This window comes from Orcinus orca, chromosome 2 (assembly GCF_937001465.1).
Source record: "Orcinus orca chromosome 2, mOrcOrc1.1, whole genome shotgun sequence".
Classification (NCBI taxonomy): domain Eukaryota; kingdom Metazoa; phylum Chordata; class Mammalia; order Artiodactyla; family Delphinidae; genus Orcinus; species Orcinus orca.
The window spans coordinates 63052942-63070169 of NC_064560.1; the positions used below are offsets into that span (position 1 = coordinate 63052942).

The 17228-nt window shown below is 43.9% G+C and overlaps 1 pseudogene; it reads right to left on the reverse strand.

The window, feature by feature from the left end:
* Positions 1-15870: 15870 nt before the first annotated feature.
* On the reverse strand, positions 15871-15970 carry LOC117196031 (uncharacterized; annotated as a pseudogene).
* Positions 15971-17228: the final 1258 nt, after the last annotated feature.

Below are 17228 nucleotides of genomic sequence, written 5' to 3' on the forward strand. Positions count from 1 at the left end.
GGGAAGGTTCCCTGTATATTCAAGAGCATTGGATGTGAATCCCATGTCTGGCACACAGATCTTGGGCAAGTTTTGTAAGCTCCCTGGGTCTTGGTGTTCTCATCTGAAAAATGGAGCTACCTTATGGAATTGTTGTGAGAATTAGAATGAGCTAGGATGTCAGCACCTAGCAAATGATCTGGCTCAAGGTGCAAGGTGGTTAGTTTTCTTCCCTGCTGCCCTTCTTTGCAGTTTGATGTCCCTGAATAAGTGCATTCTCTTCTGTATGCTGGTTTCTGGGTTTGTAAAAGAAGCTAAAAATACTCACCTCATAGGAGTGTGGCAATGATTAATACTATATGTAATGTGTGTAGAAAACGCTGTGATCCTTTCTGGAAGCAAAGGGCCATAGAAACATGATAGAGAAAAGCGTTCTTATTGCAGAACTGGGCCGGGGAGTGGAGTCTTCTGAGAACTAATGGAACATTTGAAAAGTGCCATTTTATTTCTTTAACACCGTGCGAGTGACAAACTCAGAGGGAAGTGGGGTGTTACCGTGTTGGTTTCTACCGTCATAGTTGTCATCATCATCTTCATCATCATCGTCACCAATTACAAAAACACTTTTCAAGCAGGTCTGGGGTAAGAAGACGTGTAGAAGGATGCTTCCCTAGGTAACTCCAGGCCCCAAAGCTCCTGAAAGCCTCGCCATCTTTCCTTTTCCCCACCCTGCATCCTATGGGGCACCTCCTACAACCGGGCCTGAGCTGAGCTGGCTCTTCTCTGCTTTTCCCTTTATTCCAGCCATCAGAGTCTTTGGGGACTGACCGCCCAGCCCTTGTCACACTGGGCTCGATGTTTTCATTTTCTTTCACTGGTAAACATTGTGTCATTCTGGAAAATTTTTCCTAGATTTTTACACGTAATAGTACAGATACAAAATATGTATAAAATGAACAAATATGGTACCCCACAAACAAATGCTTGCTAGAAATGAAATATAAGAGGAACAGACAGCAACTCCATAGTTTGGAAATGATCTGCTAAGACACAGGCATGACTTTTCACCACAAAACTTGGTACTCATTTGATATACGGTGCTGGAGAATAGTCATCTTGACATTTTAGTTGTTTCTCCTGATCTATTTGGTTTTTTAATGTGTATGCCTTCAAGAGGAGAAAACCAGAATATATAAGAAAACTCAGAATATGAGAAGAAGTCTTATTTAAGTAGATTATCTTTTATTCTTAGGACATTTACTTGTTAACATTTTAATCTTGAAAGAGTCATAAAAATAGGCATTAAAAATGCTGGCGGGTTCTCTGACTGGTCTCAAAAATCCCAAGTTTAAAAAAATGCGATTTCAGTTTCTTCATGGGCTAGTGCAGCCTCATCATCGTGATAATATTTATGGGTTTGTTTATTTGTTATTTATAATATTTAATATTTATTATTGTGGTAAAATATAAGTAACATAAAATTCATCATTTTAACAGTTTTAAGGGTTTAGTTCAGTGGTATTAAGTACATGCACATTGTTGTGCATCCGTCCCCACCCTCCATCTCCAGAACTCTTTCATCTTCACAAACTGAAACTCTGTACCCATTAAATAGTAAACTCCCCATGCCCTCTCTCCTTCCCGCGCCTGGCAACCACCACTCTACTTTCTGTCTCTGAGTTTAACTACTCTAGGTACCTCGTATAACTGTAATCACACAGTATTAGTCCTTTATTGACAGCTTGTTCATTTAGCCTAATGTCTTTAAGGTTCATCCATGTTGTAGCAGGCGTCAGAATTTTCTTTATTTCCCAGTAATCTTTACTGGGTACTTACCCTATGCTAGGCCCTGTGCTAAGGGCTTTGTTAAACCTCACAATGATCCTGTGAGGTCTTGTTGCCTGCATTTCACTGATGAAGAAACTGAGGACAGGGAAGTTTAGTAAGCTGCTCAAGTTCATGTAGTTGCTAAATGGTAGAACCAGGCATCTAATCCAGGCCACCTGGCTTCAGAGCTCTCATACTTAAAGAAAATGTCAATATCAGTCATTTATTAAGCACCTATGTGCTTGGTACTAGGCTAGGCATTGTACCATCCCCCCCCTTTCTTTCTTTTGATATATAATTTACATAGAATAAAGTACATCTTAAGTATGCACTTTATTCTATGTAATTTTTTTACATCGACAAACACCACTCTAATCACAACCAAATCAGGATGTAGAACATTTTCAGCTCTTTAGAAGGTTCCCTTGGGCGTGTTCTAGTGAGTACACCATCTCCTGCCCGCGTCCCCCCTCGGCCCCTGCCCCAGGAAGATCACTGTTCTAACCTCACTGACAGACCAGTTTTGTCTATTTTTTACTTGATAGAAATGTGATCTTCACATGAGTACTCTTTTTTTTTTTTTTTTTTGCGGTACGCGGGCCTCTCACCGCTGTGGCCTTTCCCGTTGCAGAGCACAGGCTCCGGACGCGCAGGCCCAGCGGCCACGGCTCACGGGCCCAGCCGCTCCGCGGCATATGGGATCTTCCCGGACCGGGGCATGAATCCGCGTCCCCTGCATCGGCAGGCGGACCCTCAACCACTACGCCGCCAGGGAAGCCCGAGTACTCTTTTTTGTCAGGCTTCTTTCACTCAAACCAGAGGCAAACTGGAGAGGGTGTGGCCCACCCAGAGGGAGAGCCACTAGCCAGCTCCAACTAAATGTTGCCATTCAGGAGTTCAGGCTCAATGTTGCTGGGTCATGTAGTAGTAGTAGTAGTAGTAGTAATAGTAGTTATTATTGTTGTTTTCCTTGAGAAGCCAAATATCTAGATTTTTATGGAATATCAAATTATGATTAATTTGAGAAGTTATAGTACATGTCAAAACACTGAAGGATAAGCAAAATTCATCTATGAGTGGTTGGATGAATACTATGGTGATGGCAGTGAGAATGGACAGGAAAGGACATCTGAAAGGAAGAATCAGGGACACTGGATCTTGAGGGAGAGAGAGAAGCGAGAATGAAGAATGGCCTCAGGACTTCCCTGGTGGTCCAGTGGTTAAGATTCCATGGGGAACTTAAAAAAAAAAAAGAAAAAAAAAAAAAGGAATGGCCTCAACCTTCTGAAGCTGAATGACTGGGAATGGGGAGTCCCTGTCAAGAGCCGGGCAGTCTGGAAGGGCAGCTGTCTTAGGGAGAAAAGACAGGGAGTCCTCTCTGTAGCCAAGTTGGGTTTTCCTAGGTGGAGGGACATCCAGAAGGAGGTGGCCAGCAGGCGGAGAGGAATGTGGGGCTCGGGCTTGGGGAAATGCTCGGCCTGAGATTCCACACGTCTGCTTTTAATATAAGATCAGGGAACATTAAATTCCAGTCGACAAATGCTAAAATATACTTTAATTTCATACTGTAACTAATTAAGGGAGAGAGTAGAAGGGCAGAAAAGGGGGAGGAAGAGAGGCTGCTGGAGAGAAATGCAAGGATGCGCAGAAACAGGAAAGGAATGCCAGAGACCCTGGCGCACCAAGGAAAAGCGATGCATGTAAGGGGGTTCTAGAGAAAAAGAAATGTGGACAAGTATCAAGCGTTGAGCTTCCATTGGCCGTAGACAAAACTAGGGTTTGATTGCATGACAGCTGCATCTTGTGGCTATTAGGACCTTGTGGCTAATGAATTTTTAAATTCATTTTTTGAATGACTATTGCATATTTGCAGCTATAAGCCCAAATACAATATGAATCTGATGCTTTGTGGCACTTACTCCTAGGCCCAAATAAATGAGATCAACAGCTATGACCTTCTTACATACAGTGGCCAGATCTCACCATGGAACCATGGCATCAAGTCCACCTTAGGTCCCAGATCAAGTCAGAAGTCCAGCCCTGCAGAAGTCACCCCAGCCTTCCTTGAGGATCCCTGGCTTAATAAGGGCATGTATAGCTCAGGCTAGAAGTTCTCCACAGAGTTGTGTCAGAGCCAGTTTAACCTTTGAGAGATGAAGAAAAGAGACATGGTAAAATTCATTCAGCTTAGGGGGTGGTGTCATTTAATTGTTGTTCTTTCTTGCCTCCCATCTTCCACAATTGAAGGAATAGGACCATTGAGTCCCACTATTGTGCCTACAGAGTAAAATGGTCGACCAGGTCCTAAGTTGTGTGTGTGTGTGTGTGTGTGTGTGTGTGTGTGTGTGTGTATGTGTGTGTGTGTATGTGTGTGTGTGTCAAAGGAATAGTAGCCATACAGCTACCAAAGGGACACTTACAATTGAATTCAAAAACAGAAAATTGACAAATGAGAGTGACTTAAAGCCATAACAAGCAAATATGTATATATAAGAAAATTAATACTCAGTAAAACTCCCTGATTGAGAGGTGATAAATGACAGATGCAGAGGAGAGAATGGTTAGCATTGAGTGGGGTGAATCAGAGAAGACTAAGAGGGCAAGGAAAGTCTATGAATATCTGGGGGATAAATAAATAGAAATTACAGTGGAGGGGCAGAGGGCTTCCTCCCCAAGTACCCTCAGTCTGCAGATCAGTTGTTGCCTGTGCCCAGGTGAGCTGGGTCCCACTGCCTGTCCAAATCTCACACCCGTAAATTTTCTCCCCATCACTGGCCCCTCTGCATGCCATAGTTGGAAACGTGGCTTTTCCAGAGTCAAAAGCCAGAGCACAAGGCCCCTATTCACCCCGCTGGGTTTGAAATTCTCCTCCGAAATTCCTTTAACTGCAAACACCTTCTCCCAAGTACACTGTGCATCTTTTCAAATTTCAGACATAAACAGCTGTGTAGCCCCACCTGGCAACACCCTCTCACCCTCCTGATAAAAATAGAAGGGGCTGAGGTGGGGAAAGCCGTGGGCACAGTGGGGTTTTGTGGATCAGCTGTTTGTACGAGTGTTCCTGACCCCTCTGCCTATTTTGGGAAGGGGTTTCTCTCGGGGAAGCTTGGAGCTGGATTCTTGGGGGATTTGTCATCCCTGGCACCTTGGCGCCTTCCATTCTGGGCCCAAGATGCATCTCTGTGGTTGTGTGTTTAACTCTGTGTCCCAGGGAGAAACACCTTTACCTGTGGTTATTGGCTTGGGTGTCAACTCTGGTGACTGTGGGGGATGGAAAAAGTGGTGGCAAGAAGTGCGGGGAAGCAGCTCGTTTGCAGAAGCCACTGGTGTGAAAACTGTCACCAGGCCCCCAAGGCAGGCACCATGACCCCACGAGCAGGTGAAGGGCTTTTAGAGGTAATAAGCTCTTACCTTGTACACTTGGTTCCTCTGTATGGGACAGGGGTGAATGAGCAGTGCAGGGCGAACTGGCAAGTTCCATGAGATTGGCCTTATGTGAACTGTTCTAGGTCCAACTGTACCGTTTACCAACGATGTGACTTTGAACCTCAGTTTCCTCCTTAGTAAAAGAGGAATTTCAATATTCCCATAGAAAGATGCAGATGGGATCCTGCTGCTTCTCTGCTTACAACCATCCAGTGGTTTCTGGTTGCATTCAGGACACCACGGCCAACAGAGCTTGAGCAACCTGGCCCTGCCTCTCTCACCTCATCTCCCCACGAGTCACCTTACTCTTCCCCTCTGTGTTTTGGCTCCATTTCATCTTCAGATTGTACTTTATTATTTTTTTTTAATAGATTTATTTTTGGCTACGTTGGGTCTTCGTTGCTGCATGTGAGCTTTCTCTAGTTGCGGTGAGCAGGGGCTCCTCGTCGTTGCCGTGTGCGGGCTTCTCATTGCAGTGGCTTCTCTCGTTGCCAAGCACAGGCTCTAGGCACGCGGGCTTCAGTAGTTGTGGCGCGTGGGCTCAGTAGTTGTGGCGTGTCGGCTCAGTAGTTGTGGCGCACGGGCTTAGTTGCTCCACGGCATGTGGGATCTTCCCAGACCAGGGCTTGAACCCATGTCCCCTGCATTGGTAGGCGGGTTCTTAACTACTGCGCCACCAAGGAAGTCCCTCAGATTGTACTTTAAATATCAGAGAGGCCTTGCCTGACCACCCAACTTCTCTGCCTCCCCCAGTTTCTATTACGGCATCTCATTCCTTCCCTTCCTGGGCTAGACCACGCCTTGCTGGTGTGTATTTTGAGCTGTTTACTTGTGTAGTGTCCACCGCCCTCTCTCACCAGACTCTGAGCTTCAGGAGGGTAGGGACAAATATCGTCAGCTCCCATCTCAGTGTGGGGCATTGCAGCCTCCCAATTGATATTTGTTGAATGAATGAGTAGGTCTAGTTTGCTCTCCTTTGTATCTGCTATGTCTGGCACATTTAGAGAATCTAGAAGTGAATCATAATAACTCACATGCGTTGAGCACTCTGTGTTAGGCACTGTTCTAAGCATTTTGTGTCTAGTAACTCATTTAGTAACCATAGTAATCTTACTGTTTGTTAATGGCCCTCACAACTTATTCCTGTTTTACAAAAAAAGAAACTGAGGCCCGGAGAGGTCAAGCCCCTTGCTAGTGAACGGCAGAGCAGAGATTCAATGCCAGATAATTAGGTCCCAGAGATTGTGCCTTTAACCTCTCACCATCCTGCTTGAATGAGAAGTGAGTGAAGGAGAGCAACTAGCTCATTGCAGGGACTCATAAACATTCATTTATCCTTTCCCCCTCCCTGTCCACTTGGTTGAAAGGGTCAAATTAGAGCTATATAAGACAGTAAAGATGTGTAAGGTATAAAATCTCTAAGGGTGTGTAGGGTGAGGCCTCTGTACCGATCAGCCAGCCTCTATCAGCCAGGAGAATTTCCTGGGCATGGTGGGGTTAGGAGAAGTCTAAATGACAGGAGAGAAGGGTGATGACAGGCCAAGGCCATGGGCTGAGGCTTGAGCTGGCAAGGGTGGGGAGCAAAAATAACTAGAAGCTACAAATCGCATGAGATAGCAAGTTAGACAATTGATGGGAGAAGAGGAGTACCGCTAAGATGCATTAGGACGTGAAGCTGAAGATGATGACCCAGCAGGGCCGTCAAGTCAGGACCCACAGATGGGAGTTCTCCTTTTCCAAGATGAAACCACAGAAGATGTAAAGTTAGTTTTTCTTTAGTCAAACCTGGCAAGAAGTGTTCGAGCTCCGTAGTCTGACGTCAGACATCAGTTCATATGTCATGGTTCGACTTCTGGCATTTGCTTGGCAGCCTAAAGTTTGCCACCTGTAGCTGCCTAACCCTGACTTTAACACTGAACCAGAATCTACCAAATCCGGAAGAGTTGGCATCTTTGACTCAGAGAAGATTATAGATTTGGAGTCTTCGAGCTGGGCAGGATTATGTGGAATCCTTACTCTTTCATTGTATTAGGACTGAGGTGTTGACTTGGACCCCAAATTAAAAGTGGATGATGGGGAAGCAAAGCAGCATGGGTCACTGGGAATAGTGATATTGAACTTGTTCTGTGCTGGTTGGCCTTTGGCCCATGTTTCAGTCAGGATAGGCTGGGTTATGCTTCAGTAACAACAGTCTCCAAATCTCAGTGAGTTGAAATAACAAAGATTTAGTTCTTGCCCACGTCCACTGTGGATAGTTGGGAGCTTTGCACCAGGTCATTATCCTCCAGGTCAGGCTGATGGAGCAGCCACCAACTGGAACATTGCAGGTTTCCATGGCAGAGGGGGGAAGAGAGCCCTGGAATGTTGTATATCAGTAGTTAAATGCTCCAGCCCAGAACTGGCACACGTCACTTCTGGTTACAACTTACTGGCTAGAACTAGTCAGGTGATCCCATCCAGCTACTGTGGGAGAGGAAGTGTAATCCTATGTGCCAGGTGGATGAAAAGCTGGAATATTGTGAAAGGCATGATTACTGTCTCTAGTCAGTATCTCAGTGGTCGAATAAGGTTTGGGTTCCACATGGCTATTTTGGTCCCTGGGATCCCTTCTTTAGGGGTCAGAATATCTCCCAGAGTAGGTAAGGGTGATATGATGCATGGGGGGCTGGGGGTGCAGCCTGGATGGCTCCATTATTGGATCCTTGTTGCCAGAACAGCCTTCATACTCTGACAAGGGTCTTGGACATTTGGTGGAACCCCATTTGCCTGTGGTCTAGACCCACTCTTCTGGAAAGAAAGGAGGGCAGCCTCCTCCTTGTGTTCCTTACCTGGGCATTTGGGACCTGGAGGCCCCACTTAAGATGTGTTCAAGTCTTTGACACAAGGTGGTGGGTTCAGTGTGCTTGCCAGGGTGAGGGCTCCTCTTCACTCTAGAATTGTTAGCTCTGCAGAAGGCCCCTTTCCTTCCCCATGGCTTTCTTCCTTGTCTTCTGGGACCAGATCTTGGAGGCCACTGGGCTCTCCAAAAGGTGGAGGCATCACTGGAGTTGGTTGTGGTCTTGCCGGCTATTCCCATTTGGGGACCTCTTGCAGGCTTACCTGCTCAGCTGGTCAGTGAGGAGCTCTGATGACACCTAAAAATGATACAAACAAGGAATGATTATAAGAAAAGAATGGAGCATCTTGTGCAATGACAGCAAGGATGCAGGGAGGCATACCTGGAGCCACAGGGCTCCACTTTCCTAGTCGCAGCTTGGCCCTGGCTCCAGGAAGCCTGCCCTTCCTCACTCAGCAAAGGAGGAAGAAGCTTCCTGGCTTATTGGGACAAGGGGAGGATATAGGCTAAGAGATTCCAAGCTGTCTCCTTAGGCAAGGCACACAGAACAAAATTCAAGGGTTTGTGCTGGGACTAAGGCCTGAGAAGCCTCAAATTGCTTCATTTTTGGTCCAGGGAAGCCATGGGGCCTTGGCCTGGGTCCATCCGTGAGAATCTAGGAGTTGAAATACTGTGGCCTAGGAAGAGCCAGGAATGGGGAGTGGAGGTGGGGATCAAGAGCCAGGTCATAGGAGAAGGCCTAACCATCCACAGCACCCCTGCGCTATGTAAGATAGGGCTCACCTGGAGGCAGGTAAAGGCTTCATGAGGAACCAGAGCTAGAGAAGATGCAGGAAGGGACCAATGATTCAAGTCAAAGAAGTAGAACCCTGGGAACATGAATGCCTGGCTGGAGCTGTGGATTGGAACCTGGGGTGGAGGAGTCAAGAGAAGGGACAACCAGGCAGCTTGTCTACAGCAGGGGCCTTATTGAAGGTCATGTCTTGTTGTTGGGGCTTTGTTGGTGACGAATCTAGAGAAGGCACTGGCATGACTGGCACATGGCATAGCGTGGGCAAAAGACAGGAGGCAGAATAGAATGCCTGGAGAGGCCACCCTGAGTAAGCTTGACTCAAATGGGGAAGGGGCCAAGAAGACTCAGGACACACTAAGGGGTTCTGAGCAAGAGGAAACTGGCACTGATATTTCTGCATGTAAAAACCGTGCCCCATTGTCAGGGCCCAGCTCAAATGCTACCCCATCTAGAGAGTTCTACCATAATCTAGGGTCAAAATATACCTTCTTCTATGATTCTATATCTGTCAGTTCTTGTCATAGGTGCCTTGTACTTGAGTTAGTTACGGCTGTCTCTCCCAACAGCCTGATCTCTCTGTGGACAGGACCCCACCGCAGGGGACTCCCAGCTCAGCACCTGGCTCTCAGGTATCTGAGAAGCCAAGGGGAAGGCAGCAGGACGTGGTGGGTCCTTTCCCCATCTTCCAGAGTGCTGCTTCTCCAGGGACGAGCCAGGACCACCTGCCTTCCAGGTACTTGGGCTGTTTGTTTAGAATTCACCCCAGACTTGCCAAATCTGACTTTCCGAGGTTGGCCCCCCAAATCTTCACTTTTTTACTTTCTTTTAAAATTACTGTTGGGACTTCCCTCGTTGTCTAGTGGTTAAGACTTTGCCTTCCAGTGCAGGGAGGGCAGGTTCGATCCCTGGTCAGGGAGCTAAGATCCCACATGCCTCGTGGCCAAAAAACCAAAACACAAAACAGAAACAGTATTGTAATAAATTCAATGAAGACTTTAAAAATGGTCCACATCAAAAAAAAAAATTAAAGTTAACAAAGCATAATTTATGCATAACAAAATGTACCCATTGTAATAAAGTTTGATGAGTTTTGGTAAATTTACACAGTCATGTAACCATCATTTCCATCATGATATAGAGCATTTATTTCACACCAGAAAGTTCTCTTTTGCTCCTTTGCAGTCAATCAACTACCCCACTTGGCTCCAGATGACCACTTCTATTTGTTTCTAGAGATTTGTTCCAGAATTTCATATAAATGGAAACTTGTGATGTGGTAGGTTGAATGGTAGTCCCAAAGATGCATCCTAATCCTTGGAACCTGTAAATGTTACCTTATTTGGAAAAAGTGCCTCTGCAGATGGGATTAAGTTAATGATTTTTTTTTTTTTAACATCTTTATTGGGGTATAATTGCTTTACAATGGTGTGTTAGTTTCTGCTTTATAACAAAGTGAATCAGTCATACATAAACATTAAGTTAATGATTTTGAGATGAGGAAATATTTCTGGATTATCTGGGTGGGTCCTAAGTGCCATCACAAATGTTTTTATAAGAGAGAAGTAGAGGGAGATTGAATACCACACACACACTGGGGGAAATCAGTGTGAAGATGGAGGCAAAGATTAGAGTGATGTGGCCATAAGCCAAGGAATACTGGCAGCCACCAGAAGCTGGAAGAGGCAAGGAATGGAATCTCTCCCAGAGCCTCCGAAGGGAGTGCAGCCATGCCGACATCTCGATTTCAGTCTTCTGGCATTCAGAACTCTGAGAGAATAAATTTCTGTTGTTTTAAGCCACCAAGGTTGTGGTTATTTTTCACAGCAGCTCTAGGAAATTAATGCATGTAGTACACAATTTTTTGTGTCTGATTTCTTTTGTTCAGTTTGATTTTAATATTCCTCCATGATATTTGTGTTCATAGTTCATTTTTCTTATTTCTAGTAGTATTTCACTGTATGGATATTCCACAATTTGTTTATTCATTTTACCTATTGATGAATATTTGAATTGTTTCTAGATTCAGAGTATTATGAATAAAGCTGTTATGAACAAGTTTCTGTGTGTGTGTGTGTATGTGTGTATACATGTATTTTATTTCTCTTGGGTAAATATCAAGGGGTGGAATTGTTGGGTTATACTATAAGTATATGTTTAACTTAATAGGAAACTATCAAGTTCTTTCCCAAAGTGGTTGTACTATTTTGGATTCCCATGAACAATGTACAAGAGTTCCAGTTACTTCACGTTCCCACCAACACTTGATTTTGTCAGTCTTTTATTTATTATATATGTATATGTAATAAATAAAAATATATAATTCAACTTTAATTAAAAAGTATGATCTATATATTATATATAATCTATAATAAATATACATATTTATGCTAGAGTTAGTTATAGGTTATTTTAATAAATATATATGTACTATATATAATAAATATACTGAATATATGTAGTATACACATAAATTCCGAAAAACACTTACTTGTTAAAAAAATGCTTCTTTTTTTCCAAAAAAAAAAAAGTTAAAAAGTTCATAAGTGATGTACAAAGGTGATACTTTAATATTACCGGAAGGAAAAAAATCCTTCAGTGAGACTTCCGGGAAGATGGCGGAAGAGTAAGACGCGGAGATCACCTTCCTCCCCACAGATACACCAGAAATACATCTACGCGTGGAACAACTCCTACGGAGCACCTACTGAACGCTGGCAGAAGACCTCAGACCTCCCAAAAGGCAAGGAACCCCCCACGTACCTGGTTAGGGCAAAAGAAAAAACTAAACAGAGACAAAAGGATAGGGACGGGTCCTGCACCAGCGGGAGAGAGCTGTGAAGGAGGAAAACTGTCCACACACTAGGAAGCCCCTTCGCGGGTGGAGACTTCGGGAGGCGGAGTGGGGGAGCTTGGGATCCGCGGAAGAGAGCACAGCAACAGGGGTGCGGAGGGCAAAGCGGAGAGATTCCAGCGCAGAGGATCGGGCCGACCGGCACTCACCAGCCGAGAGGCTTGTCTGCTCGCCCGCCGGGGCGGGCGGGACTGGGAGCTGAGGCTCCGGCTTTTGTCGGAGCGCCGGGAGAGGACTGAGGTTGGCGGCGTGAACACAGCCTGCAGGGCGTTAGTGCACCGCGGCTAGCCGGGAGAGAGTCCGGGAAAAGTCTGGACCTGCCGAAGAGGCAAGAGACTTTTGCGTCCCTCTTTGTTTCCTGGTGCACGAGGAGAGGGGATTAAGAACGCTGCTTGAGAGAGCTCCAGGGACGGCCGCGAGCCGTGGCTAAAAGTGCGGAGCCCAGAGACAGACATGAGACGCTAAGGCCGCTGCTGCCGCCACCAGGAGGCCTGTGTGCGAACACAGGTCACTAGCCACACGCTCTTCTGGGGAGCCTGTGCAGCCCGCCACTGCCAGGGTCCCGGGATCCAGGGACAACTCCCCCGGGAGAACGCACGGCGCGCCTCAGGCTGCAACGTCACGCCGGCCTCTGCCGCTGCAGGCCCGCCCCACACTCCGTGACCCTCCCTACCCCGCGGCCTGAGTGAGCCAGAGCCTCCGAATCAGCGGCTCCTTTAACCCCGTCCTGTCTGAGCAAAGAACAGACGCCCTCCGGCGACCTACACGCACAGGCGGGGCCAAATCCAAAGCTGAGCCCCTGGGAACTGTGAGAACAAAGAAGAGAAAGGGAAATCTCTCCCAGCAGCCTCAGAAGCAGCGGATTAAAGCTCCACAATCAATTTGATATACCCTGCATCTGTGGAATACCTGAATAGACAACGAATCATCCCAAATTAAGGAGCCCTGTGGATGAAAGGCTCTTGGTGCTGCAGCCAGGAGTCAGTGCTGTGCCTCTGAGGTGGGAGAGCCAACTTCAGGACACTGGTCCACAAGAGGCCTCCCAGCTGCACATAATATCAAACAGCAAAAATCTCCGAGAGATCTCCATCTCAACACCAGCACCTAGCTTCACTCAACGACCAGCAAGCTACAGTGCTGGACATCCTATGCCAAACAACTAGCAAGACAGGAACACAACCCCACCCATTAGCAGAGAGGCTGCCCAAAATCATAATAAGTCTACAGACACCCCAAAACACACAACCAGACGTGGACCTGCCCACCAGAAAGACAAGATCCAGCCTCATCCACCAGAACACAGGCACTAGTACCCTCCACCAGGAAGCCTACACAACCCACTGAACCAACCTTAGCCACTGGGGACAGACACAAAAAACAACAGGAACTACGAACCTTCAGCCTGCAAAAAAGGAGACCCCAAACACAGTAAGATAAGCAAAATGAAAAGACAGAAAAACACACAGCAGATGAAGGAGCAAGATAAAAACCCACCAGACCTAACAAATGAAGAGGAAATAGGCAGTCTACCTGAAAAAGAATTCAGAATAATGATAGTAAGGTTGATCCGAAATCTTGGAGATAGAATGGACAATAGAATGGACAAAATGCAAGAATCAGTTAACAAGGACCTAGAAGAACTAAAGATGAAACAAGCAATGATGAACAACACAATAAATGAAATTAAAAGTACTCTAGATGGGATCAATAGCAGAATAACTGAGGCAGAAGAACGGATAAGTGACCTGGAAGATAAAATAGTGGAAATAACTACTGCAGAGCAAAATAAAGAAAAAAGAATGAAAAGAATTGAGGACAGTCTCAGAGACCTCTGGGACAACATTAAATGCACCAACATTCGAATTATAGGGGTTCCAGAAGAAGAAGAGAAAAAGAAAGGGACTGAGAAAATATTTGAAGAGATTATAGTTGAAAACTTCCCTAATATGGGAAAGGAAATAGTTAATCAAGTCCAGGAAGCACAGAGAGTCCCATACAGGATAAATCCAAGGAGAAATACGCCAAGACACATATTAATCAAACTGTCAAAAATTAAATACAAAGAAAACATATTAAAAGCAGCAAGGGAAAAACAACAAATAACACACAAGGGAATCCCCATAAGGTTAACAGCTGATATTTCAGCAGAAACTCTGCAAGCCAGAAGGGAGTGGCAGGACATATTGAAAGTGTTGAAGGAGAAAAACCTGCAACCAAGATTACTCTACCCAGCAAGGATCTCATTCAGATTTGATGGAGAAATTAAAACCTTTACAGACAAGCAAAAGCTGAGAGAGTTCAGCACCACCAAACCAGCTCTACAACAACTGCTAAAGGAACTTCTCTAGGCAAGAAACACAAAAGAAGGAAAAGACCTACAATAACGAACCCAAAACAATTAAGAAAATGGGAATAGGAACACACATATCGATAATTACCTTAAATGTAAATGGACTAAATGCTCCCACCAAAAGACACAGATTGGCTGAATGGATACAAAAACAAGACCCATATATTTGCTGTCTACAAGAGACCCATTTCAGACCTAGAGACACATACAGACTGAAAGTAAGGGGATGGAAAAAGGTATTTCATGCAAATGGAAACCAAAAGAAAGCTGGAGTAGCAATTCTCATATCAGACAAAATAGACTTTAAAATAAAGACTATTAGAAGAGACAAAGAAGGACACTACATAATGATCAAGGGATCGATCCAAGAGGAAGATATAACAATTGTAAATATTTATGCACCCAACATAGGTGCACCTCAATACATAAGGCAAATACTGACAACCATAAAAGGGGAAATCGACAGTAACACATTCATAGTAGGGGACTTTAACACCCCACTTTCACCAATGGACAGATCATCCAAAATGAAAATAAATAAGGAAACACAAGCTTTAAATGATACATTAAACGAGATGGAGTTAATTGATACTTATAGGACATTCCATCCAAAAACAACAGAATACCCATTTTTCTCAAGTGCTCATGGAACATTCTCCAGGATAGATCATATCTTGGGTCACAAATCAAGCCTTGGTAAATTTAAGAAAATTGAAATTGTATCAAGTATCTTTTCCGACCACAACGCTATGAGACTCGATATCAATCACAGGAGAAGATCTGTAAAAAATACAAACACATGGAGGCTAAACAATACACTACTTAATAACGAAGTGATCACTGAAGAAATCAAAGGGGAAATCAAAAAATACCTAGAAACAAATGACAATGGAGACACGACGACTCAAAATCTATGGGATGCAGCAAAAGCAGTTCTAAGAGGGAAGTTTATAGCAATACAATCTTACCTTAAGAAACAGGAAACATCTCGAATAAACAACCTAACCTTGCACCTAAAGCAATTAGAGAAAGAAGAACAAAAAAACCCCAAAGTTAGCAGGAGGAAAGAAATCATAAAAATCAGATCAGAAATAAATGAAAAAGAAATGAAGGAAATGATAGCAAAGATCAATAAAACTAAAAGCTGGTTCTTTGAAAGGATAAACAAAATTGATAAACCATTAGCCAGACTCATCAAGAAAAAAAGGGAGAAGACTCAAATCAATAGAATTAGAAATGAAAAAGGAGAAGTAACAACTGACACTGCAGAAATACAAAAGATCATGAGAGATTACTACAAGCAACTCTATGCCAATAAAATGGACAACCTGGAAGAAATGGACAAATTCTTAGAAAGGCACAGCCTGCCAAGACTGACTCAGGAAGAAATAGAAAATATGAACAGACCAATTACAAGCTATAACAACCCTCAAGGAAGACTCCACAGCCTGGCTCTGAATTAACAGTTACTCTGGGGGAGGGAGACGCAAGAGGGAGAGGATATATGGGGATGTATGTATACATATAGCTGATTCACTTTGTTATACAGCAGAAACTAACACACCATTGTAAAGCAGTTGTACTCCAATAAACATGTTTAAAAAAAAAATATTACCAGAAGATTGAAAATACTAGTAGTTTTAACTATAGAAATATCTAAATATGAACCAAATGATATTTAGTGTAAAGTGTAGATATTTAGTGAAGTGTAAAGTTGTAGACTTGAGATCTTTCATTTTTATTTTCTTAAATTTTGTGTTAAAAACCAACATAATTCTTCAAATGTTATTTCACAAATGTTATGGTCAAAAAATATGGAACACTTCCCAAATTTGCATGCCATCCTTTCACAGGGGCTGTGCTAATCTCTGTATCATTCCAATTTTAGTACATCAGTCTTTTAAATTTTAGTTATTTAAATGAATGTATAGAGGTACTTCACTGTGGTTTCAATTTGCATCTCCTCAAATAAGCATTTTTTGGTGTGCTTATTGGTCATTTGTATATTTTTCTGAAATGCCTGTGCAAATCTTTTGCCCATTGTGTGTGTAGGAGGTGTTGTTTAATTTCTTAGTGAACTTTAAGAGTTCTTATGAACTTTACAAGTCCTTTGTTGAATATAAATATTGCAAATATTTTCTCCCAGTCTATGGCTTTCCTTTTCATTTCTTTGACAGTGAATTTCAAAGAGTGGAAGTCTTTAATTTTGATAAAGTTCAGATTTCCAGTTTTTTCCCTGTATAGTTAGTGTTTTTTGCGTCCCACCTAAGAAATCTTTGCCTACCAAGGTCAGAAAGATAGTCTCCTGTTTTCTTCCAGAAGTTTTATAGTTTTAACTTTTATGTTTAGGTCTGTGATACATCTTGAGTTATTTTTTGTGTGATGTGAGGTAACAGCTAAGATTAACTGTTTTTCTTACAGATATTCAGATTTTTCAGCACCATTTGTTGAAAAGACTAGTTTATCCCTGTTGAATTACTTTGGCCCTTTTGTTGAAAATCAGCTTGTAGGTTGTTTACCCATTCATCCATGGACGGATCATGTGTTTTTGAAGCTACTTGATGATATTACTTTTTAGATTTCTTTTCCCAAATGGTTTGTGGTTCAAATCTGCATTTTTACCGAGCACCTTTGGTGATTCTTGTACTGGCTAAAGTATGAGACCCTTGGGTCATAGGGCATTGGTTCCTAATCAGGAATAGAAATGATAATCACCCAATGCCAGGGCTCCACCTTCAAAGGGCCTAATTTAGCACGTCTAGAGTAAGCCCCCAGAAGAAAACTTCCCCAACTAAGAGCTATTGATTCTTTGCTTAAGAACAATGGATACATCCTCTCCTTTTCATTCATGTGTTCCTTAGACACATAACGACTGGCTCTTCTGCTGGGCTCTGAGGTGCCTCAGTGAACAAGGTTTGTTTGAACAAGCAAACAGGCCAGTGCAGCCCCTTGTGTGCAGATGGGTCCGACAGAGCCTTGTGGGAAGAGTGGGTGAATCTGGTGGTCCTGGGTGCCACTGTGGATGCTGCAGTTTGGGGATACAGGGAGCCTCTCTTTGTCCTGCAAAGACCCCCACGAGGCCTAGCTATACCCCCGTGCTGGTTAGAGTCTGAGCGTGAATTCCTTCTTGAGGTTAAGACTGCATGTCACGTTCCCTACACTTGTG